The sequence below is a fragment of the Bufo bufo genome, chromosome 2 (assembly GCF_905171765.1).
Source record: "Bufo bufo chromosome 2, aBufBuf1.1, whole genome shotgun sequence".
NCBI classification, from domain to species: domain Eukaryota; kingdom Metazoa; phylum Chordata; class Amphibia; order Anura; family Bufonidae; genus Bufo; species Bufo bufo.
Window position 1 is genome coordinate 246,065,680 of NC_053390.1, and position 26,306 is coordinate 246,091,985.

The following is a 26,306-nucleotide window of genomic DNA, read 5'->3' on the forward strand; positions in this document are numbered from 1 at the left end:
TGGTTTTGTTTTACAAGCACTGACTGTGGGTTATTTACCAAGACCATCTTTTACTACCGGTCTTAGAGTTCCTCCTATGCTGAAGTAAGATTCAGCTAATTTATGATGTGGCATGCGCTCGTCATAAATTAGGCGCATCTATAGCAGTCCTTGGCTGGAGTAGTTTTTCTCCAAAATTTACACCTGTTTCCGGACATAAATGTTAGAAAATTTGTCGGGGCAGGAGTCCTGTCACATTGACTATTGAAAATGAACCTGAGTGCACGCTCATCTGAAAAAGTCCTTAGACCAGTCTTAATGAATATAAATAAAATTAACAGAAAGAATGTTGTGCTTAGACTGGAGAAATGGATTTGAAGAAGAAGTGTCTCCTTAAATGTGAAACCTTATAGGAAAGATGGTTGGCAAATCAGAGTGCATCTTCTTTTACCCAGTCTATCTAGCTTTCTGTGGGTTGTAGGTTGTGAAAGGCGCTCGCAGGTATGCAATATTGCAGTCATTATGGATCTTTGCACTGCATTTTGGCAATTTCTTTATTGCATTGCTTAATGTACATTGGGGCACATTTACTATAGTGTCTTATTTTTTTGGTCTCCTATACTAGTGAAAATGCGCCTTTTTGGAGACATTTGTGCCTTGTTTGCCTATTTTGATTCAGAGGTTTTCTAACTTTTGCGCCTCTTTATGTACAGTATCTCACAAAAGTAGGTAAACTTCTCACATTTTTGTAAATATTTTATTATATGTTTTTATGGGACAACACTGAAGATAAGACCCTTTGATGCAATGTAAAGCAGTCAGTGTACAGCTTGTATAACAGTGTAAATTTGGTGTGCCCTCAAAATAACTCAACACAGCCATTAATAAAAAAGGTAAATGAGGCGCACAGGAACACACAAGGACCAAGCAGAGGTGCACTCAGTAAAGTGGACTCACCCAGTCCACTAAAATAACGTGCAACTTGTGATAAATGAACTGGGCACTCTCAGGATACAGGGATCACACAGATATTTATTAATATATAAGGCAATAAAAACGACAATAAAAGAGAGAATATGGCCCTCCTGTAGGAAAGCTATGTATAAAACAGCACTTGCTCACTGTAACTGGCACTCTGACTCTAGATGGGTATTATAAACTACACATGGCATATTCCTGCAATAAAACGACAATAAAAAGGTACATCATAAATTATTCTTAAGATTGCCCCTTCCTCAGTAGCTACTGAGGAAGGGGCAATCTTAAGCCCCGAAACGCGTCTAGCTCTAACAGGACCCCAAATTTTTAAGGAGTGAGGACCAACAGATAGTGCCGGAACCTCGCACCATACTGCTCAACACCACGATAAGGTTCAAGTATAAGGAATCCGTGACAGCCTACAGCAGAGACCGGGCTGCACATGCCAAACTTTTACCTACGTGGGATTTCAACAACTTGACCGCTCAAAAAAGTCTGGAGGTAATTAAAAACACGACCCAGCAGAGCGACGGTGTGCAGCGAAGTGGTGAGGAGAACCTTTCCGGTAAGACTATCTTTTTCATCAAATATTTGCTGACAGGAGATTTAACAAGACTTAAATGCTATTAGCCCAGTGGGACGCTACTGGCTGAATATAGAGTGGGACGCCGCTATACCTGTTTGTTGTGGGACTATCACGTCACGGTGCCTCTAACTGTTACCTTGGAGCTTCAGAACTTTGCCAGTGAGTTGGGGAACAACTCGCATTTGTAGTTTTTCCAGTGAACATTCAGCATCTGTGATATGTATGCGTTTTAACTGTGCGATTTTTTTATTGTGTGAATAATTTATGATGTACCTTTTTATTGTCGTTATTGCAGGAATATGCCATGTGTAGTTTATAATACCCATCTAGAGTCAGAGTGCCAGTTACAGTGAGCAAGTGCTGTTTTATACATAGCTTTCCTACAGGAGGGCCATATTCTCTCTTTTATTGTCGTTTTTATTGCCTCATATATTAATAAATATCTGTGTGATCCCTGTATCCTGAGAGTGCCCAGTTCATTTATCACTCAGCCATTAATGTCTAAATAGCTGGCAATAAAAGGGAGAACACCCCTAAGTGAAAATGGCCTAATTGTCCCCAAAGTGTCAATATTTTGTGTGGCCACCATTATTTTCCAGCACTGCCTTAACTCTCTTAGGCATGGAGTTCACTAGAGCTTCACAGGTTGCCACTAGAATCCTCTTCCACCCCTCCATGACGACATCACTGAGCTGGTGGATGTTAGAGACCTTGTGCTCCTCCACCTTCCGTTTGAGGATGCCCCACAGATGTTCAATAGGGCTTAGGTCTGAAGACATGCCTGGCCAGTCCAGCACTTCTATCCTCAGTTTCTTTAGCAAGGCAGTGGTGGTCTTAGGGGTGTGTTTGGGGTCGTTATAATTTTGGAATACTGCCCTGCGGCCCAGTTTCTTAAGGGAGGAGATCATGCTCTGCTTCAGTATGTCACAGTACATGTTGGCATTCATGGTTCCCTCAATGAACTGTAGCTCCCCACAACTGGCAGCTCTAATGCATCCCCAAACCATGACACTCCCTCCACCATGCTTGACTGTAGGCAAGACATACTTGTCTTTGTACTCCACACCTGGTTGCCACCACACATGCTTGACACGAAATGAAACAAATAAACTTATCTTGGTCTCAACAGACCACAGGACATGGTTACAATAATCTATGTCCTTAGTCTGCTTGTCTTCAGCAAACTGTTTGCAGGCTTTCTTGTGCATCATCTTTAGAAGAAGCTTCCTTCTGGGACGACAGCCATGCAGACCAATTTGATTCAGTGTGCGGCGTATGGTCTGAGCACTGACAGACTGCCCCAAACCCCCCCCCCCCACACACACCCTTTTAACCTCTGCAGCAATGCTGGCAGCATTCATACGTCTATTTTGAAAAGACAACCTCTGGATATGATGCTGAGCATGTGCACTCAAGTTCTTTGGTCCACCATGGCGAGGCCTGTTCTGCGTGGAACCTGTCTTGTTAAAACGCTGTATGATCTTGGCCACCGTGCTGCAGCTCAGGTTCAGGGTGTTGGCAATCTTCTTATAGCCTAGGCCAGTGATGGCAAACCTTTTAGAGACCGAGTGCCCATACCGCAACCCCAAAACCCCCTTATTTATCGCAAAGTGCCAACGTGGCAAGTTAACCTGAATCCTACAGTCCAATATAGTATATCTTTCATGTACTTTATCATGTAGTAGTTATAATAGCCTGTCTACATTCAGTGCGCTGCCTGATGAATGGCAGGAAAGGTCTAAGGCATATTGGTACACTCAGACTTTTTCCAGGGTGTGGGTGCCCACAGAGAGGGCTCCGAGTGCCGCCTCTGGCACCCGTGCCATAGGTTCGCCACCACTGGCCTAGGCCATCTTTATGTAGAGCAACTATTCTTTTTTTCAGATCCTCAGAGAGTTCTTTGCCATGAGGTGCCATGTTGAACTTCCAGTGACCAGTATGAGAGAGCGTGAGAGCGATAACACCAAATTTAAAACACCTGCTCCCCATTCACACCTGAGACCTTGTAACACTAATGAGTCACATGACACCGGGGAGGAAAAATTGCTAATTGTGCACATTTTGGCCATTTTCACTTGGAGGTATACTCACTTTTGTTGACAGCTGTTTACACATTAATAGCTGTGTGTTGAGCTATTTTGAGGGCACACCAAATTTACACTGTTATACAAGCTGTACACTGACTACCTTACATTGAATCAAAGTGTTACATTTTTTAGTGTTATCCCTTGAAAAAATATAATAAAATATTTACAAAAATGTGAGGGGTGTACTTACTTTTATGAGATACTGTAGGTGCACCTTATTTTGCTCCCAATTCAGTTGTGAAAACAGTGGGGCACATTTACTATAGTGTCTGTGCCTGTTATCATTAGTAAAAAGAAATATGTCCAACTGTCATTTTTTTTTTTTCTGTCTCATTTATCAACTGATTTGTGCCTGTTTTGGAGGCATTTGTGCCTGTTGCGCCACCCAGTCTATCTAACTTTCTGTGGGTTGTGGGAATTCCCCGATATATCGAGAACGGAGCTCTGGAAGTGGTGGAGGGCGCACTGTGCATGCGCAGCCGCCCTACATTCATTTCTATGGGGACATTGAAAATACAGCTATTTCCGTCAGGCCCATAAAAGTGAATGGGAGCAGTAGCCGATCATGAGCGGTATGCTCCTATTAATTTATATGGGGAGAGCGCTTGATGGTTGCCGAACCGCAGTCCTCCAACCACCACTTTGCGGGCTCAGTTTATGATATAGGTGCGGGTCTTCGTGGTGGGACCCGCACCTATAAGACAATGGGGGCATATTCTAACGATATGCCCCCATTTTCTATGATGAGACAACCCCCTTAATGGATTGTGTTTTTGTCTCCTGCCAGTTGGAGGGTTTGGGGGGTTATTGTACACTGAATGTATATCTTATTTCCTTTGTGTATGTTATGAGCTGTTATGGCTCCACTGTTTGTACGGACGTTCTACGTTTATTCTATAAAAACTATCTGATAAAAAAAAAAAAAAGTTGCAAGTCCCTTGATAAATGACCCCCACAGTGTGAAAGGCGCTCACAGGTATGCAATATTGCAGTCAATATGGATCTGTAGACTGCATTTTGGCAATTTCTTTATTGCATTGCTTAATGTACATTGGGGCACATTTACTATAGTGTCTTATTTTTTTTGTCTCATTTACTAGTGCAAATGCACCATTTTGAAGGCATTTGTGCCTTAGATTTTTTAGACTAATTCAGAAGTTTTCTAACTTTTGCGCCTATTTTCTGACTTATTTATGTAGATGCACTTTATTTTTCTCCTGATTTAGTTGTAAAAACAGTGGGGCACATTTACTATAGTGTCTGTTCCTGTTTTCATGAGTAAAAAACCTGTGTCCAACTGTCTTATTTTTTTTCAGTCTCATTTACCAACTGATTTGCGCCTGTTTTGGAGGCATTTGCACCTGTTGCGCCTATTCTGAGTTTTAAGACTAATTCTGAAGTTTTCCAACTTTTGCGCCTATTCTCCAACCTACTTATGTAGGGGCGCCTTATTTTGTGCCTGCTTTAGTTGTAAAAACAGTCTACTCTACTCTAGATCTGGCATACTTTTCTGCCTCCATTTTGAGTGGTGCGTCCCACCACATTTTTTCTACTTTCATGGAGTCGTGTGCTTAATTTTAGCTCAGTTGCGCCACATTTTCATGTGCATACTAATTAGACCAGTCTGAAATAATATGAATCTGTCATACTGAAAAAGAACCACCAGAGGTCAGACTAATGCCAGTAAACCTAGTCTAATTTATGTAGTGCTTGATAAATAATCGGCAAAAGAAAACCAAAGCAAATATGCCTGTCAAATTGAAAGCCTAAAAAACAGGCAAGCTTGATAAATGTGCCCCACTATCTTTACACCTAAATCAGACGCAAAATAAGGCACCCCTACATAAATAGGTCGGAAAATAGGCACAAAAGATAGAAAACCTCTGAATTAGTAGTAAAAAAATCAAAATAGGTGAACGAGACGCCAATGCCTCCAAAACAGGCACATTTTCAGTAGTAAATGGGGCACGTTTACTAAAGTGTTTCTGGTCCAAAAAATGCTGTTTTGGAGGCTTTTGGTCCTCGTTTGACTATTTTGATTTTTTAAAATTAATTCTGAAGATTTCTAACTTTTGCAACTTTTCCTCAGGGCTGGTGTACTGTTCTTAGCCTGTTTTCACTGGTGAATTGCATTCTTTTTTTTTGCATTAACCCCCTTAATGACCTATGACGTACTGTGTATGTTATGATCGGGTGTTAAGTTACCGCATCACAGTACGTCACAACACAGTACGTCATTAATTCAAAGTGTCACTGCAAGTATACAGTACATGCTGAGCTGTCCGGGCACCTGACAGGGGACCAGTCAGAGTGGTCTGTCAGAGTGGTCCCTGCCCTTCGATCACTGTGATTGGTCATTAAGCTCTAGCAAAATCTGCCCTCCAAAAACCATATGGCACTCTTTTCCTTGTGCGCCCATACAGCAGAGTACGACCACATATGGGGTGTTTCTGTAAACTGCAGAATCAGGGTCATAGATATTGAGTTTAGTTTGGCTGTTAACCTTTGCTGTGATCCAGGAAAAAAAATTATTAAAATTGAAAATTTGCCAAAAAAGTTACATTTTGAAATTTCGGGCATCATTTATTAAGATTGGCATTTTAGACACCTAAACCAGGTGTAGAAAATGATGAATGAGACAGTCCTACCAGCCCATCCCCTTCCCTTCCCTGTCTGTGCCACGTCCACTTCTTTAGACCTGGCGTGAGCGGGGAAAAGACGCAGATTGCGGCACAACTAACCTTTAAAGGTTAATATAGGCGTATTTCAGTTTAATAAATGACCCCCTTCATCTCCATTTTCCTTTCATTCTTATGGAACAGCAAAAGGGTTAACAAAGTTTGTAAAATCAGTTTTGAACAACTTAAGGGGTATAATTTCTAAAATGGGGTAATTTATGGGGGGGTTTCTACTATGTAAGCCCCACAAAATGACTTCATAACTGAACTGGTCTTTAAAAAAGTGGGTTTTGGAAATTTCTAAAAAATTTGAAGAATTGCTTCTAATGTCTAAGCCTTCTAATGTCCTAAACAATTATTCCAACATAAAGTAGACAAATAGGAAATGTAAAGTAATAGGCAGACAGCATTGAAGGCAGAGAAATGCAAATTTTTTAAATTATCATGTTTCATGAGAAAACAATTTCAGAATGGCTTGTAAGTAAAAGTGTTCCAAAGTTATTACCACAAAAAGTGACAAGTCAGATTTAAAAAATTTATGATTTTTTCCAAGTTTTCTGTAAATTTAGGATTGTATTTTATAAGTAAAGGTGGTTTATATTGACTCAAAATTACCACTAACATGTACAATGGTGGTCATTTATAACCTGATATACGCCTATATTAGGCGTATTTCAGGCGTTGCACCGCAATCTGCGACTTTTCCCCGCACATGCCAGGTCTAAAAAAGTGGGCGGAGAAGGGGACGGCCGGCAGGCCCGTCTCATTAATCATTTTCTGCGCCTGGTTTAGACGTAGAAAATGATCTAAATGTAAGACAGCTAGGAAGCCGGCTTACATTTAGAGTGTCACTGAATGCACCAAAGTTATGTACGGGCTGGCGTCTCTAGATAACTTCAATGATCCACCGCCAGCCTTCAGGACCCTGCTATTTTTCACCTTAAGGACCAGGCCATTTTTTGCAAATCTGACATGTGGTAATAACTTTAAAATTCATTTACTTATCCAAGCCATTCTGAGATAATTTTCTCATAACATATTGTACTTCATGACAGTGGTAAATGTGAGACAAAATATTTCATTTTTATTTATAAAAAAAATCTAAATTTACCCAAAATTTTGAAAAATACGCAATTTTCTAAATTTCAATTTCTCTGCTTTTAAAACAGATAGGGATACCTCCTAATATGGTTATCACTTTACATTTCCCATATGTCTACTTCATGTTTGGATCATTTTGTACATTACATTTTCTTTTTTTGGGATGTTAGAAGGTTTAGAAATTTAGAAGCAAATCTTGACATTTTTCTGAAAATTTCCAAAACCCACTTTTTAAGTAACAGTTCAGATCTGAAGTCACTTTGTGAGGCTTACATAATAGAAACCACTGATAAATGGCCCCATTTAAGAAACTACACCCCTCAAGATATTCAAAACTTATTTTACAAACTTTCTTAACCCCTTAAGGACTCAGCCCTATTTCACCTTAAGGACCAGGCCATTTTTTGCAAATCTGACCAGTGTCACTTTAAGTGCTGATAACTTTAAAACACTTTGACTTATCCAGGCCATTCCGAGATTGTTTTTTCGTCACATATTGTACATCAATTTCTCTACTTCTATAATACATAGTAATACCTCCAAAAATAGTTATTACTTTACATTCCCCATATGTCTACTTCATGTTTGGATCATTTTGGAAATGATATTTTATTTTTTGGGGATGTTACAAAGCTTAGAAGTTTAGAAGCAAATCTTGAAATTTTTCAGAAATTTTCAAAAACCCAATTTTTAGGGACCAGTTCAGGTCTGAAGTCACTTTGCGAGGCTTACATAATAGAAACCACCCAAAAATGACCCCATTCTATAAACTACACCCCTCAAGGTATTTAAAACTGATTTTACAAACTTTGTTAACCCTTTAGGTGTTCCACAAGAATTAATGGAAAATAGAGATACAATTTCATAATTTAACTTTTTTGGCAGATTTTCCAGTTACAAAGCAAGGGTTAACAGCCAAACCAAACTCAATATTTATGGTTTACAGAAACACCCCATATGTGGTCGTAAACAGCTGTACGGGCACACGGCAGGGCACAGAAGGAAAGGAATGCCATACTGTTTTTGGAAGGCAGGTTTTGCTGGACTGGTTTTTTTGACACCATGTCCCATTTGAAGCCCCCCTGATGCAACCCTAGAGTAGAAACTCCATAAAAGTGACCCCATCTAAGAAACTACACCCCTCAAGGTATTCAAAACTGATTTTACAAACGTCATTAACCCTTTAGGTGTTCTACAAGAGTTATTGGCAAATGGAGATGAAATTTCATAATTTAAATTTTTTGGCAAATTTTCCATTTTAACCCATTTTTCCCAGTAACAAAGCAAGGGTTAACAGCCAAACAAAACTCAATATTTATGGCCCTGATTCTGTAGTTTACAGAAACACCCCATATGTGGTCGTAAACAGCTGAACGGGCACACGGCAGGGCACAGAAGGAAAGGAATGCCATACGGTTTTTGGAAGGCAGATTTTGCTGGACTGTTTTTTTGACACCATGTCCCATTTGAAGCCCCCCTGATGCACCCCTAGAGTAGAAACTCCAAAAAAGTGGCCCCATTTTAGAAACTACGGGATAGGGTGGCAGTATTGTTGGTACTAGTTTAGGGTACATATGATTTTTGGTTGCTCTATATTACACAAAAAATAGCTGTTTTGGCACCGTTTTTATTTTTTGTTATTTACAACATTCATCTGACAGGTTAGATCATGTGATATTTTTATAGAGCAGGTTGTCACGGATGCGGCGACACCTAATATGTATACTTTTTTTTTATTTATGTAAGTTTTACACAATGATTTCATTTTTGAAGCCAAAAAAAATCATGTTTTAGTGTTTCCATAATCTGAGAGCCATAATTTTTTCAGTTTTTGGGCGATTACCTTAGGTAGGGTATGATTTTTGCGGGATGAGATGACGGTTTTATTGGCACTATTTTCATCGCTTGCTATTACACTTTTTGGGATGTAAGATGACAAAAAATGGTTTATTTAGCACAGTTTTTATTTTTTATTTTTTACGGTGTTCATTTGAGGGGTTAGGTCATGTGATATTTTTATAGAGCCAGTCGATATGGACGCGGCAATATCTAATATGTATACATTTTTTTTATTTATGTAAGTTTTACACAATGATTTCATTTTTGAAGCAAGAAAAATCATGTTTTAGTGTCTCCATATTCTGAGAGCCATAGTTTTTTCAGTTTTTGGGCGATTATCTCAAGTAGGGTCTCATTTTTGCGGGATGAGATGACGGTTTTATTGGCACTATTTTGATCGCTTGCTATTACACTTTTTGTGATGTAAGATGACAAAAAATGGTTTATTTAGCACAGTTTTTATTTTTTATTTTTTACGGTGTTCATTTGAGGGGTTAGGTCATGTGATATTTTTATAGAGCCAGTCGATATGGACGCGGCAATATCTAATATGTATACATTTTTTTTATTTATGTAAGTTTTACACAATGATTTCATTTTTGAAGCAAGAAAAATCATGTTTTAGTGTCTCCATATTCTGAGAGCCATAGTTTTTTCAGTTTTTGGGCGATTATCTCAAGTAGGGTCTCATTTTTTGTGGGATGAGATGACGGTTTGATTGGTACTATTTTGGTTTGTAAACGCCTTTTTGATCGCTTGCTGTTGTACTTTTTGTGATGTAAGGTGACAAAAAAAATGGTTTATTTAGCACAGTTTTTATTTTTTATGGTGTTCATCTGAGGGGTTAGGTCATGTGATATGTTTATAGAGCCGGTCGATACGGACGCGGCGATACCTAATATGTAAATAACTTTATTTGGGGAAAATGACGTTTTTGTTTATTTTTACTTGAAACTTTTAAGTTTTTTGGGGGAAAACTTAATTTTTTTTTTTCCACTTTATTTTTTGTCCCACTTTGGGACTTGAACTTTTGGGGGTCTAATCCCCTTTACAATGCATTTCAATACTTCTGTATTGGAATGCATTGGCTGTATGAGTAATACTGTGTGTATTACTCATACAGCTTCCGGGGCCTGTGAGATCCAGGGGGCTGGATCTCACGGGCTCTTCATCGGAAGGCAGCGCAGATGCCTCAGGAAGGCATCGCGCTGCCTTCCATGCCATCGGGTCCCCCCCACAGCCCCATGGGGACCCGATGGCACCGCCGCTGCACCAGGTAAAAGCCGCAAACCGCAGGTCTGATTTGACCTGCGGTTTGCGGCGATCGCCAAAATGGGGGGGGGGGGGTCACGGGACCCCCCCCCCACGCATTTAGCCGAGGTGCCTGCTCAATGATTTGAGCAGGCACCTTGTTCCGATCACCGGGCGGCGGTGATCGGAACAACACATGACGTACCGGTACGTCATGTGTCCTTAAGGACTCGGGAAACATGCCGTACCAGTACGTCATGTGTCCCTAAGGGGTTAACCCTTTAGGTGTTCCACAAGAATTAAAGGAAAATGTAGATGAAATTTCATGATTTGACTTTTTGGGCAGATTTTCCATTTAACCCCCTTGAGGATCGGGCTCATTTTCACCTTAAGGACCAGGCCATTTTTTGAAAATCTGACATGTGTCTCTTTATGTGGTGATAACTTTCAAACGCTTTTATTTATCCAGGCCATTATTAGATTGTTTTCTTGTCACGTATTGTACTTCATGACAGTGGTAAAATTGAGTAAAAAAAAAATTATTTATAAAAAAAATTCTAAATTTACCAAATATTTTGAAACATTTGATAATTTCCAAATTTCAATTCTCTACTTTTATAATAGATAGTAATACCTCCAAAAATAGTTATGACTTTACATTCCCCATATATCTACTTCATGTTTGGATCATTTTGTGAATGCCATTTTATTTTTTTGGGACATTAGAAGGATTAGAAGTTTAGAAGCAAATCTTGAAATTTTTCTGAAAATTTCTAAACCCACTTTTTCAGGACAAGATCAGATCTGAAGTCACTTTGTGAGGCTTATATAATAGAAACCACCCAAAATTACCCCATTTTACAAACTACACCCCTCAAGGTATTCAAAACTGATTTTACAAACTGTGTTAACCCTTTAGGTGTTCCACAAGAATTAATGGAAAAGAGAGATAAAATTTCAAATTTTTGGCAGATTTTTCATTTGAATCAATTTTTTCCAGTTACAAAGCAAGGGTTAACAGCCAAACAAAACTTAATATTTATGGTCCTGATTCTGTAGCTTACAGAAACACCCCATATGTGGTCGTAAACTGCTGTACGGGCACACAATAGGGCGCAGAAGGAAAGGAATGCCATACGGTTTTTGGAAGGCAGATTTTGCTGGACTGTTTTTTTGACACCATGTCCCATTTGAAGCCCCCCTGATGCACCCCTAGAGTAGAAACTCCAAAAAAGTGACCCCATTTTAGAAACTACAGGATAGGGTGGCAGTTTTGTTGGTACTATTTTAGGGTACATATGATTTTTGGTTTCTCTATATTACACTTTTTGTGAGGCAAGGTAACAAGAAATAGCTGTTTTGGCACAGTTTTTATTTTTTGTTATTTACAATATTCATCTGACAGGTTAGATCATGTGGTATTTTTATAGAGCAGGTTGTCACGGATGTGACAATACCAAATAGGACTACTTTTTTTGGTTGTTCGTTTCAGTTTTACATAACAAAGCATAAAAAATAAAAAAATTATTCTTTAGTGTCTCCACAATCTGAAAACCATAGTTTTATTTATTTTTTGGGCGACTTTCTTGTGTAGGGTCTCATTTTTTTCGGGGTGAGATGACGGTTTGATTGGCACTAATTTGGGGTGCGTATGATTTTTTGATCGCTTGCTATTACACTTTTTGTGATGTAAAGTGACAAAAAAATGGCTTTTTTTACACCGTTTTTTTTCTTTCTTTTTTATGGTATTCACCTGAGGGGTTAGGTCATGTGATATTTTTATAGAGCAGGTTATTACGGACGCGGCGATACCTAATCTGTATACTTTTTTTTTTTTTTATGTAAGTTTTACACAATGATTTCATTTTTGAACCAAAAAAAAATCATGTTTTAGGGTCTCCATAGTCTGAGAGCCATAGTTTTTTCAGTTTTTAGGTGATTATCTTGGGTAGGGTATGATTTTTGCGGGATGAGAACTTTTTGATCGCTTGCTATTACACTTTTTGTGATGTAAGGTGACAAAAAAATTGCTTTTTTTACACCGTTTTTATTTTATGGTATTCACCTGAGGGGTTAGGTCATGTGATATTTTTATAGAGCAGGTTATTACGGCCGCGGTATTCAAAACTGATATAACAAACTTTGGTAACCTTTTAGGTGTTCCATAAAAATTAAAGGAAAATGTAGATGAAATTTCATAATTTCACTTTTTTGGCAGATTTTTCATTTTAATCCATTTTTTCCAGTAACAAAGCTAGGGTTAACAGACAAACAAAACTCAATATTTATTGCCCTAATTTTGTAGTTTAGAGAAACATCCCATATGTGGTCGTAAACTGCTGTACGGGCACACGTCAGGGCACAGAAGGAGGGCAGATTTCACTGAAATAATTTTAAGTTGCCATATCACATTTGAAGACCCCCTGATGCACCCCTGAGTAGAAACCCAAAAGAATTACCCCATTTTGGAAACTACGGGATACGGTGGCAGTTTTGTTGATACTATTTTAGGGTACATATGATTTTTGGTTTGCTGCTGTATATTACACTTTTTGTGAGGCAAGGTAACAAACAATAGCTGTTTAGGCACGGTTTTTATTTTTTGTTATTTACAATGTTCATCTGACAGGTTAGATCATGTGGTATTTTTATAGAGCAGGTTGTTATGGACGCTACAATACCAAATATGACTACTATTTTTGGTTGTTTCTTTCAGTTTTACATAATAAAGCATTTTTGAAAAAAAATTTTTTTAGTGTCTTCATATTCTGAAAGCCATAGTTTTTTTGTGGGCGACTGTCTTATGTAGGGGCTAATTTTTTTCGGTATGAGATGATGATTTAATTGGTACTATTTTAGGGTGCATATGACTTTTTGATCGCTCAGTATTACACTTTTTGTGATGTAAGGTGACAAAAAAAATAGCATTTTTGACACTTTTTATTTAATGTTTTTACCGGTGTTCCCCTGAGGGGTTAGGTCATATGATATTTTTATACAGCAGGTTCTTATGGACGCGTAGATACCTAAAATGTATACTTTTTTTTATTTATTTAAGTTTTACACAATAACAGCATTTTTGAAACAAAAAAAAAAACATGTTTTAGTGTCTCCATATTCTGAGAGCCATAGTTTTTTTTATTTTTGGGCGATTGTCCTATGGTATGATTTTGGGGTGCATATGACTTTTTGATTGCTTGGTATTACACTTTTTGTGATGTAAGGTGTCAAAAAATGGCTTTTTTGACAGCGTTTTTATTTTATGTTTTTTACGGTGTTCCCCTGAGGGGTTAGGTCATATGATATTTTTATACAGCAGGTTCTTATGGACGCGTAGATACCTAAATAAAAAAAAAATAAAAAAAAGTATACATTTTAAGTTTTACATTTAAAAAAAAACAAAACATGTTTTAGTGTCTCCATATTCTGAGAGCCATAGTTTTTTTTATTTTTGGGTGATTGTCCTATGGTATGATTTTGGGGTGCATATGACTTTTTAATCGCATGGTATTACACTTTTTGTGATGTAAGGTGTCAAAATAATAGCTTTTTTGACAGCGTTTTTATTTCATCTTTTATAGAACAGGTCGTTACGGACGTGAAAATACCTAATATGTATACTTTATTTTATTTATTTAAGTTTTACACAATAATATCATTTGTAAAACAAAACAAATCATGTTTTAGTGTCTGAGAGCCATAGTTTTTAATTTTTTGGGCGATTGTTTTAGGTAGGGTATCATGGGATGAGATAACGGTTGATTGGCACTATTTTGGGGTGCATATGACTTTTTGATTGCTTGCTATTACACTTTTTGTGATGTAAGGTGACAAAAAATGGCTTTTTTGACAGCGTTTTTATTTTATTCTTTTTACGGTGTTCATCTGAGGGGTTAGGTTTAGGTCATGTGATATTTTCATAGAGCCAGTCGATACAGACGTGGCGATACCTAATATGTCTACTTTTCTTTTTTCCCTATTTTTTTTTTAAATTCTTTATTTTAGGAAAAGGACTTTTCTTTTTTTTTTTTTACTTGAAACTTTACATTTTTTTGGTAAAACTTTATCTTTTTTTAACTTCATTTTTTGTCCCACTCTGGTACTTCAACTTTTGAGGCTGACCGCAGCACATCAAGGGTTAATGCGCTGGCATGGTCTTTAAGTCACGGCCAGATATGACGTATATGTACGTCATGGGTCCTTATGGGGTTAAGACCAGAGTCTAAAATGTTGGTCTTAATAAATGACCCCCAGTGTGTTACAAGAAAACAATCACAGAAAGGCTTGGATAAGTAAAAGCATTCAAAAGTTATTACCACATAAAGTGACATGTCAGAATTGCAAAAAATCAACATGGTCACAAATTTGCTAAATGGTCTGGTCATTAAGGGGTTAAAAGTCAGTTTCCTGGAGACTTTTCTCCACAAAGGTGTGACTATTCTCATCCACAAATACATTAGACCAGTTTAAGTGAATATGAACCTGTCTAACTGAAAAACAACCACGGGAGGTCAGACTAAGGCCTCTTTCACACGGGCAAGTATTCCGCGCGGATGCGAAGCGTGAGGTGAACGCATTGCACCCGCACTGAATACCGACCCATTCATTTCTATGGGGCTGTTCAGATGAGCGGTGATTTTCACGCATTACTTATGCGTTGCGTGAAAATTGCAGCATGCTCTACATTCTGCGTTTTTCACGCAACGCAGGCCCCATAGAAGTGAATGGGGCTGCGTTAAAATCGGCAAGCATCCGCAAGCAAGTGCGGATGCGGTGCGATTTTCACGCACGGTTGCTAGGAGACGATCGGGATGGAGACCTGATCATTATTATTTTCCCTTATAACATGGTTATAAGGGAAAATAATAGCATTCTGGTTACAGAATGCAAAGTAAAATAGGGCTGGAGGGGTTAAAAAAAATAAAAAAAATGTAACTCACCTTAATCCACTTGATCGCGTAGCCCGGCATCTCCTTGTGTCTCCTTTGTTGAATAGGACCTGTGGTGAGCATTAAATACAGTTACAGGACCTTTGATGACGTCACTCCGGTCATCACATGGTACGTCACATGATCTTTTACCATGGTGATGGATCATGTGATGTACCATGTGATGACCGCAGTGACGTCATCAAAGGTCCTGTAACTGTATTTAATGCTCACCACAGGTCCTATTCAACAAAGGAGACAGAAGTAGATGCCGGGCCGCGATCAAGTGGACTAAGGTGAGTTAAATTATTATTATTTTTTTTTAACCCCTCTAGCGCTGTTTTACTTTGCATTCTGTATTCAGAATGCTATTATTTTCCCTTATAACCATGAATGGGTCCGCGATCCTTCCGTTCTGCAAAAAGATAGAGCAAGTTCTATCTTTTTGCGGTGCGGTAGCACGGAACGGAACCCCAGAAAGCACTCTGTAGTGCTTCCGTAGTGTTCCGTTACGTTCTTCCGTTCCGCATCTCCGGATTTGCGGGCCCATTGAAATGAATGGGTCCGCATCCATGATACGGAATGGCCACAGAACAGTGCCTGTGTATTGCGGATCCGCAAATCCGGTCCGCAATACGGCAACGGGCAGCACACGTTCGTTTGAATGAGCCCTAAGGCCTCTTGCACACGACCATATGGCTTTTTCAGTATTTTGCGGTCCGTTTTTACCAGATCTGTTGCTCCGTTTTTTTTCCTTTGTGTTTCTGTTTCCATTCCGTAGTTCCGCAAAAAATCTCTGTATGGTTTCCGTATGCGATTTGTCATCATTAATGTAATGTACAGTAACGTATTTTAACAGTATACACATGGGCAAAGTGGGCATGGATCCGCAAAAAACAGATGGCATACGGATGTGTTCCGTATGCATTCCGTATTTTTTGTGGACGCATTGACTTGAATGGAGCCACGGATAGGTATTTGTGGGCAATAATAGGACAAGTTTTATCCTTCAGCGGAACGGATATACGGAAATAGAATTCATATGGAGTACATTTCGATTTTTTTGCAGAACCATTGAAATAAATGGTTCTGCATATGGAACGCAAACGGAATCTGCAAAAACGTAACGGAAAAAAAAACCTGCAAGTGCGGATGTGATGCGTTTTTCACTGATGGTTGCTAGGAGATGTTGTTTAAACCTTCAGTTTTTATCACGCGCGTGAAAAACGCATTAAAACAAAATTGCACCCGCGTGGAAAAAACTGAACAACTGAACGCAATTGCAGACATAACTGAGGAGTTAGGTCATGTGATATTTTTTGAGCTGGTTGTTATGGACGTGGCAATACCTAATGTGTCAACTTTTTTTATTTATTTATTTCAGTTTTACACTATAAAAGCATTTTTGAAGAAAGAAAAATGATGTTTTAGTGTCTCTATTTTCTGAAAGTCATATTTTTTTATCGTTTCGGCAATTGTCTTATGTAGGGGCTAATTTTTTGCAGGAATAAATGATGGTTTGATTAGTACTATTGTGGGGTACATATGTCTTTTTGATTGCTTGGATTACACTTTTTGTGATGTAAGGTGACAAAAAATTGCATTTTTTGCTCTTTTTTTTATGGCGTTCAACGGTCACTTTTTTTTTTTTACTTTTCATATTAGGCCCACTGTGGTACTTCACCTTTACAGGGTTTGATCCCCGTTTTAATTCAGTACAACACATTCTGTATTGTACTGAAATTAACTATCTGATTTTATGCCAAAAACAGGCGAGCTTGATAAATGTGCCTCAATGAAACTAAGGCCTCATGCACACGACCGTTTTTCGGGTACACATCCGAGCCGCAGTTTTTGCGGCTCGGGTGCGGACCCATTCACTTCAATGGGGCCGCAAAAGATGCGGACAGCACTCCGTGTGCTGTCCGCATCCGTTGCTCCGCTCCGAGGCCCCGCAAAAAAAATATAGCATGTCCTATTCTTGTCCATTTTGCGGACAAGAATAGGCATGTCTACAATGGGCCGCCCGTTCAGTTCCGCAAATTGCGGAAGGCACGTGGGCGGCTTCTGTTTTCTGCGGAACCGCGGTCCACAAAAAAACGGCACGCGGACCCATTCACTTCAATGGGGCCGCAAAAGATGCGGACAGCACTCTGTGTGCTGTCCGCATCCGTTGCTCCGCTCCGTGGCCCCGCAAAAAAAATATAACATGTCCTATTCTTGTCCGTGCTTTGCGGACAAGAATAGGCAGTTATAATAAAGGCTGTCTGTGCCGTTCCACAAATTGCGGAATGCGCACGGACGCCATCCATGTTTTGCGGATCTGCGATTTGCGGACCGCAAAACACACACAGGTCGTGTGCATGTAGCCTAAGCCTACATGCACACGAACGTATTTTGTTTCCGTGTCCATTTAGTTTTTTTTGCAGCTAGGATGCGGACCTATTCATTTCAAAGGGTCCGCATCAGAATGTCCGTTCCGTAGCCCCACAAAAAAAAATAGAACATGTCCTATTCTTGTCCGTTTTGCGGACAAGGAAAGGCATTGTTACAATGGATCCGCCCCCAAAAAATGGATGGCATATCCACAATTTGCGGACCGCAAACACATACGGTCATGTGCATGTAGGCTAAAACAGCATTTTCCATTTCGTCCACCATGACGGCTTAACCATGAAATTGACCCTTTGAATTCTTTAGGGGCAGGAACACAGAGTTTAAAAGGCCACCACCCACTCTCACCCTCAGTGTTTCCTGTCCCTTGGGGGCACCTCACGGAGAGACCTCCTGTGGGAGGTGAAGATTTTTTATTTTTAAATACCTGTATGAAGGTTTTTTCCCTTTCCTCTGCCCTCCTGCGGGTTTATTCTAAAGCTGGGCAGAGGAGGACATACGGGAGTAGATCTCGTCCCTGTAAGGCTACTTTCACACTAGCGTTCAGAGCGGATCCGCTCATATAATCAGTGGCATAACTACCGGGGAAGCAGCTGCTTCGGGGCCCGGGCTGCCAAGGGGGCCCGGCGTCCCGGCAGCGTGTGTGACAGTTTATTTTCAAGTTCGTTAAATATAGATGTCTTACTGTTCAGGGCCCCTTCACAGCAGCTGACCAGGCCCCCTCGCTAATGTGATCTAATCTTACTGTCTCTCCTAAAGTCTTCTGATGTGTCTGGGATTTCAAACCCACAACCTCCAATGTCTGAGTGTATCAGAGGCAAAGCATTTACCCTCACAACCATAAAGGCTGCATTACAACTGATTGAAAAAAAAAGAGACTTCTACTGTTATAGCTGGCTAAGTGTACATCTATACATATGACAGCTGCCCCAACACACCCAGCACTGCTATATCTCTATATGACAGCTATCCCAGCACACTCAGCTCTGCTATATCTCTATATATGAGCAGCTGTCATGTGTATAGATGTACACTTAGCCAGCTATAACAGAAGAAGTCTCATAATTTTTCAGTCAGCAGCAAGGCAGCTGCTATGGTCTTGTGGTTAGATGCTTTGCCTCTGATACAGAAGGTCGTGGGTTTGAATCCCAGCAGAAACCTTTTCTGAAATACAAGCACTGACTCCATATATGGACATACAGGGCGGGACACAGGAAGAGGCATCGCTGACATGGAGGTAAGTATAAGTGTTTATTATAATTTTTTTAATACCCGACTGTTACTGCCATGGGGGGAGCGGGGGCACTTGTTACTTGCACATGGTGGGAGGCACCTGATACTGGCACATGGGGGGCGGGGGAGAGGCACCTGATACTGGCACATGGGGGGGGGGGAGAGGGGTTGCCACCTGATACTGGCACCTGGGGGGGGGGGGGGAGAGGCACCTGATACTGGCACATGGGGGGGGAGAGAGGCACATGATACTGGCACCTGGGGGGGAGAGGGGTTGGCACCTGATACTGGCACATGGGGGGGGAGGCACATGGGGGGAGGCACCTGATACTGGCACCTGGGAGGGGGGGGGGTTGGCACCTGATACTGGCACATGGGGGGGGGAGAGAGGCACCTGATACTGGCACCTGGGGGGGGAGGGAGGCACCTGATACTGGCACATGGGGGGGAGGGGGGGTTGGCACCTGATACTGGCACATGGGGGGGAGGGGGGGTTGGCACCTGATACTGGCACATGGGGGGGAGAGAGGCACCTGATACTGGCACATGGGGGGAGGCACCTGATAATGGCACCTGGGGGGGGGGGGGGAGAGAGGCACCTGATACTGGCACATGGGGGGGGAGAGGGGTTGCCACCTGATACTGGCACCTGGGGGGGAGGGAGGGTTGGCACCTGATACTGGCACCTGGGGGGGGGAGGCACCTGATACTGGCACCTGGGGGGGAGGGGGGGTTGGCACCTGATACTGGCACATGGGGGGGGGGGAGAGAGGCACCTGATACTGGCACATGGGGGGGGAGAGGGGTTGGCACCTGATACTGGCACCTGGGGGGGAGAGGGGGTTGGCACCTGATACTGGCACATGGGGGGGGGGGAGAGAGGCACTTGATACTGGCACTTTTTTTGTGGGGGGGGGTTGGCACTATGATACTGGGACATGTGGGGGGGGGGGGAGAGAGGCACTTGATACTGGCACATGATGGGGGGGGCATTATGGGGGACACTAGGCCGGACACTGAGGGGCATCTACTGGGGCACTATATATGGGGCATTTTATACTGGTACATTATGGGGGGCACTAGCAGGAAGGGGGGAGAGGAGCACTATGGAGGCATTTACTGGGGGCACTATATAGGGGTATTTTATACTGGGACATTATGGGGGCACTATGGGGACATTAGCTCAACTGGGGGCATTACAAGGGGGTATTTTTGCACTGTCACATTATAAGGAGAATTATTACTACTGGGGGGGGCATTATAGTGGGCTTTATTACTCCCCCATGGTATGACCCCCTAGTAGCAGCACCAGCCTCTCCCTGCTCTGCTATTCCTCTGCCCCTTCTCCAAATCCTTATTATGAAATCTTTCTCATTAGGATAAAGCACAACATCAGCTCCGCCGAGCCCCCGGCCAAGTGTTGAAGTGGCGTCCAAGATCCCCAAGGGCCAAGCAATTGTAAGTTTTCATGTGAAATATGTTTATGTTATACACATATAGCATACACTGTGCCCCACAATATACAGTATACCACTACACTGTGCCACACAATATACAGTATACCTCTACACTGTGCCACACAATATACAGTATACCGCTACACTGTGCCAAAGCAGTGGGGTTTACACAGGAGGAGGGAGGTGCGAAGCGCGCTGGGGGGGCCCTTACAAATATTTGCTGTGGGGCCCAGTCACTTCTAGTTACGCCCCTGCATATAATGCAGACTTGGGATCCGTTCAGAACGGATCCGTCTGCATTATATTGTAGAAAAAATTCTAAGTGTGAAAGTAGCTTCAGACGGATCCGTCCAGACTTTACATTGAAAGTCAATGGGGGACGGATCCGTTTGAAAATTGAGCCATATAGTGTCAAATTCAAACGGATCCGTCCCCATTGACTTACATTGTAAGTCTGGACGGATCCGTTTGCCTCCGCACGGCCAGGGGGACACCCGAACGCTGCAAGCAGCGTTCAGGTGTCCGCTTGCTGAGCGGAGCGGAGGCTGAACGCTGCCAGACTGATGCATTCTGAGCGGATCCGCATCCACTCAGAATGCATTGGGGCAGTACGGATGCGTTCGGGGCCGCTTGTGAGAGCCTTCAAACGGAGCTCACAAGCGGAGCCCCGAACACTAGTGTGAAAGTAGCCTAAGGCCTATTGCACACGACCGTATGGCTTTTTCAGTGTTTTGCGGTCCGTTTCTCACGGATCCATTGTTCCGTTTCTGTTCCGTTTTTCCGTATGGCATATACAGTATACAGTAATTACATAGATAAAATTGGGCTGGGCATAACATTTTCAATAGATGGTTCAGCAAAAAACTGAATGGAAACGGAAGACATATGGATGCATTTCCGTATGTGTTCCGTTTTTTTTTGCGGACCCATTGACTTGAATGGAGCCACGGAACGTGATTTGCGGGCAATAAATAATAGGACATGTTCTATGTTAGAACGGAACGGAAAAACGGAAATACGGAAACGGAATGCATACGGAGTACATTCCGTTTTTTTTGCGGAACCATTGAAATGAATGGTTCCGTATACGGAACGCAAAAAACGGCCAGTAATTGGGAAAAAAAAACGTCCGTGTGCAGGAGGCCTAAATCGGGGGCCCGTTATCTCTCCTCGTGCGCAGGGTCCTCCTTCCCCCTTTTCGGTGAAGCTGACCGCGCAATACAGGACATGCTGCACGCCGACCTCAGTGCGAGGCCGCAGCGCTGTACTCTGTTCTCGGCCTGCAGGGGGGGTGGAGCTTGGAACCCACGTGCGCGCGCGCGCGCGTGTGCTGATGACGTCAGACGCGACGCCAGGCTGTAAAAGCGGCAGATTCAAACAAGACACCGCTGCCTCCAGAGTGGTGTTCCTTCTCCAGAATAGGATGTCAGCTCCTGATGCCCCTGCAGGCCAGATGGATCCTACAGATCCCCCCTTGGCTACTCCAACCGTGAGTTCCCCTCTGGGGAGAATGTGTATCACTTTGACATGCTTTAGGTGTATGGTCTCCTGATACCTGGTTGCTCCTCTCTTATAGGGAGTGAAAGAGCCCAGAATTAAACCCAGAGTCTCTAGATGTGCGACAGTGGTCTCTCCGTGAGGTGACCCCAAAGGACAGGAAACACTGAGGGTGAGAGTGGGTGGTGGCCTTTTAAATTCTGTGTTCCTGCCCCTACAGAGGTCAAGGGGTCAATCTCATGGTTAAGGCTACTTTCACACTAGCGTCGGGGTTCCGCTTGTGAGCTCCGTTTGAAGAGTCTCACAAGCGGCCCCGAACGCATCCGTCCAGCTACCAATGCATTATGAAAGGACGCGGATCCGCTCCGCTCAGCAGGCGGACACCCGAACGGTGCTTGCAGCGTTCGGGTGTCCGCCTGGCCGTGCGGAGGCAAACGGATCCGTCCAGACTTACAATGTAAGTCAATGGGGACGGATCCGTTTGAATTTGACACTATATGGCTCAATTTTCTAACGGATCCGTCCCCCATTGACTTTCAATGTAAAGTCTGGACGGATCCGTCTGAAGCTACTTTCACACTTAGAATTTTTTCTACAATATAATGCAGACGGATCCGTTCTGAACGGATCCCAAGTCTGCATTATATGAGCGGATCTGTCTGGGCAGACCCCAGACAGATCCGCTCTGAACGCAAGTGTGAAAGTAGCCTAAGCCGTCATGGTGGACTCAAGGAAACAGAATTACCGGTAAGTCTAATTAAGTTTTTTTATGGCTAAAAATAGGCATACGGTAGACACTATAGTAAATGTGCCCCATCGTGTGCAGATAGCCTAATAGCAATGCTGTGAAAACTAGCACCATGCCCTAAATTCCCTGCAGTTTTTTTTCTGCAGCATGTGCCTTGGGTTTTGAAAACTCAGTTTACATTTGTAATTTGTAGTAGATTGGGTGAAAATCTGAAACAAATCTGCCACGTCTGAAGTGGCCTCAGGGTATATTCAAATGGTCGTCACTTTTTTTTTTTTTTTCTACTATTACTACAAAATCTTTGCAAAATGCTGCAGATTTTGTGAAACTGCTAATACTTTTTGCCAGCCACAGCACAAAACCACTACATGTACATAAACACTTAGGCTACTTTCACACTAGCGGCAGGACGGATCCGACAGGCTGTTCACCCTGTAGGATCCGTCCTGCCGCTATTTTGCCGTCGGACTAAAAGTACTGCATGTCCAATTTTTTAGTCCGGCGGCCTCTCACCGTGCACTGCCGTGCTGTGCCGGAGCTCTGCCCCCGTCCCTATTATAGTCAATGGGGACGGAGCGGCAGTACAGCGGCACGGCGAAATAGCGGCAGGACGGATCCGACAGGGTGAACAGCCTGTCGGATCCGTCCTGCCGCTAGTGTGAAAGTACCCTTAAGCCCCTTTTACACGAGCGAGTTTTCTACGAGGGTGCAATGCGTGGCGTGAACGCATAGCACCCGCACTTAATCCTATCCCATTCATTTCAATGGGGCTGTGTACATGAGCATTTTATTTCACGCATCATTTCTGCGTTGCGTGAAAAACGCAGCATGTTCTATATTCTGCGTTTTTCACGCAGTCCTGGCCCCATGGAAGTGAATGGGGCTTCAGTGAAAAATGCATTGCATTCGCAAGCAAGTGCGGATGCAATGCGTTTTTCACTGATGGTTACTAAGAGATGTTGTTTATAAACCTTCAGTTTTTTATCACGCACGTGAAAAACGCATCAAAACACATTGCACCAGTGCGGAAAAAACTGAACGCAATCGCAGACAAAACTGACTGAGCTTGCTTGCAAAATGGTGCGAGTTTCACTGAACGCACCCTGAACGCCTTAGGCTGAGTTTCAACGGGCGAGTATTCCGTGCGGGTGCAATGCGGGAGGTGAACGCATTGCACCCGCACTGAATCTGGACGCATTCATTTCTATGGGGCTGTGCACATGAGCTGTGATTTTCACGCATCACTTATGCGTTACGTGAAAATCGCAGCATGCACTATATTGTGCGTTTTCCACGCAACGCAGGCCCCATAGAAATGAATGGGGCTGCGTGAAAATCGCAAGCATCCGCAAGCAAGTGCGGATATGGTGCGATTTTCACGCACGGTTGCTAGGAGACGATCGGGATGGAGACCCGATTATTATTATTTTCCCTTATAACATGGTTATAAGGGAAAATAATAGCATTCTGAATATAGAATGCATAGTAAAATAGCGCTGGAGGGGTTAAAAAAATTATAATAATAATTTAACTCACCTTAATCCACTTGCTCGCGCAGCCAGCATCTCTTCTGTCTTCATCTTAGCTGTGTGCAGGAAAAGGACCTGTGGTGACGTCATTCCGGTCATCACATGATCCATCACCATGGATCATGTGATGGATCACACAGCTAAGATGAAGACAGAAGAGATGCCGGGCTGCGCGAGCAAGTGGATTAAGGTGAGTTTAATTATTTTTTATTTTTTTTAACCCCTCCAGCGCTATTTTACTATGCATTCAGAATGCTATTATTTTCCCTTATAACCATGTTATAAGGGAAAATAATACAATCTACAGAACACCGATCCCAAGCCCGAACTTCTGTGAAGAAGTTCGGGTTTGGGTACTAAACATGCCGATTTTTCTCACGTGCGTGCAAAACGCATTACAATGTTTTGCACTCACGCGGAAAAATTGCGCATGTTCCCGCAACGCACCCGCACCTTTTCCCGCAACACCCGTGTGAACTCAGCCTTAGGCCCCTTTCACATAAGCGTGATGGATTGGCTCCGGATGCGTTCAGTGAAACTCGCACCATTTTGCAAGCAAGTTCAGTCAGTTTTGCCTGAGATTGCGTTCAGGTGTTCAGTTTTTTCCGCGCCGGTGCAATGCGTTTTGATGCGTCTTTCACGTGCGTGATAAAAAAACTGAAGGTTTACAAACAACATCTCTTAGCAACCATCAGTGAAAAACGCATTGCACCCACATGCATTGCATTTTCACTGAAGCCCCATTCACTTCTATGGGGCCAGGGCTGCGTAAAGAAAAAAACGCAGAATATAGAACATGCTGCGATTTTCACGCAACGAAGAACTGATGTGTGAAAAAAAGAGGATGGGTCAAGTCAAGCACTCACCAGCCTGCAGGGTCCAGAAGCCGGCCTTCTGTCCTGCACGGATCCACTGTACAAGGACCTCAGTGGTGAGCCGGCCTTCTGTCCTGCACGGATCCACTGTACAAGGACCTCAGTGGTGAGCCGGCCTTCTGTCCTGCACGGATCTACTGTACAAGGACCTCAGTGGTGAGCCGGCCTTCTGTCCTGCACGGATCCACTGTACAAGGACCTCAGTGGTGAGCCGGCCTTCTGTCCTGCACAAGGACCTCAGTGGTGAGCCGGCCTTCTGTCCTGCACGGATCCACTGTTCAAGGACCTCAGTGGTGAGCCGGCCTTCTGTCCTGCACGGATCCACTGTACAAGGACCTCAGTGGTGAGCAGGCTTTCTTGGCAATGCTGATTTTATGCTTCTTGCACAGCATCTTTGCACTGATGTGGTGTTGGGCCCCCTTAAAATTCAAAGCCTGGTAGCATCTGCAACCAATGCGACCCATATAACTATATCACTGCATAAAACATGCTATGCCTCATTCACAGTCAGTGATTTCCATCAGTGATTAGAGCCGCACCTGGTTTTTGGCTCAAACACAGAACATGTGCAGATCTTTCCTTTATACCTTATGTCTGTGGAGGCTCCAATCCTGGTTTTGGCTCACAATCACTGATGGAAATCACTGACCAAATAACTGAGTGTGAATGAGGCTTTACTGTGGTGAAAGTATCTAAGAACAGCACAGTGGTATAAGTGAATAATAATACAATATACATACCTGCCTCAAAGCTGTTGACCAGGAAGAACAATACTGTAATCTGACTAGGTAGAGACAAGGTACTGTAGATGTCCTGCTTCGTTACCTTCAGACTGTATCCTCGCCGGTAGTGACCTGTATACGTGATAGAAGATTCTACAGTCCATATAAGCTTTACTGCACGAGCTTACAATCCATACTGAGGGATAACTTGGGGAAGGGCTTTGCAAATTAAAGCAAGTGGGAGGGTCGTATGGGGGTGGGGAGGGGTGCTTAGACAGTAATGATACAGCAGCTCCAGCAGGCTCACTCACTGTTACACAACCTCTTGTTTTTTAGTTCCTACTGCTAGAAAAAGAAAAGTAGAAAGAAACACAGGCCAGCAAATACAAATGTATTAAAAAACTTCACTGCCTAGACATAGCCT

The 26,306-nt window shown here is 42.5% G+C and overlaps 1 protein-coding gene across 1 annotated transcript in view; it reads right to left on the reverse strand.

Moving 5' to 3' along the window:
• Positions 1-26,090, reverse strand: part of LOC120988682 (catechol O-methyltransferase-like) — a 72,817-nt gene extending 46,727 nt beyond the window's left edge. Inside the window, exon 1 of the mRNA XM_040416320.1 lies at positions 25,901-26,090. The gene's annotated coding sequence lies outside the window, so the exon portion shown is untranslated. The remainder of the gene's footprint in view (positions 1-25,900) is intronic.
• Positions 26,091-26,306: the final 216 nt, after the last annotated feature.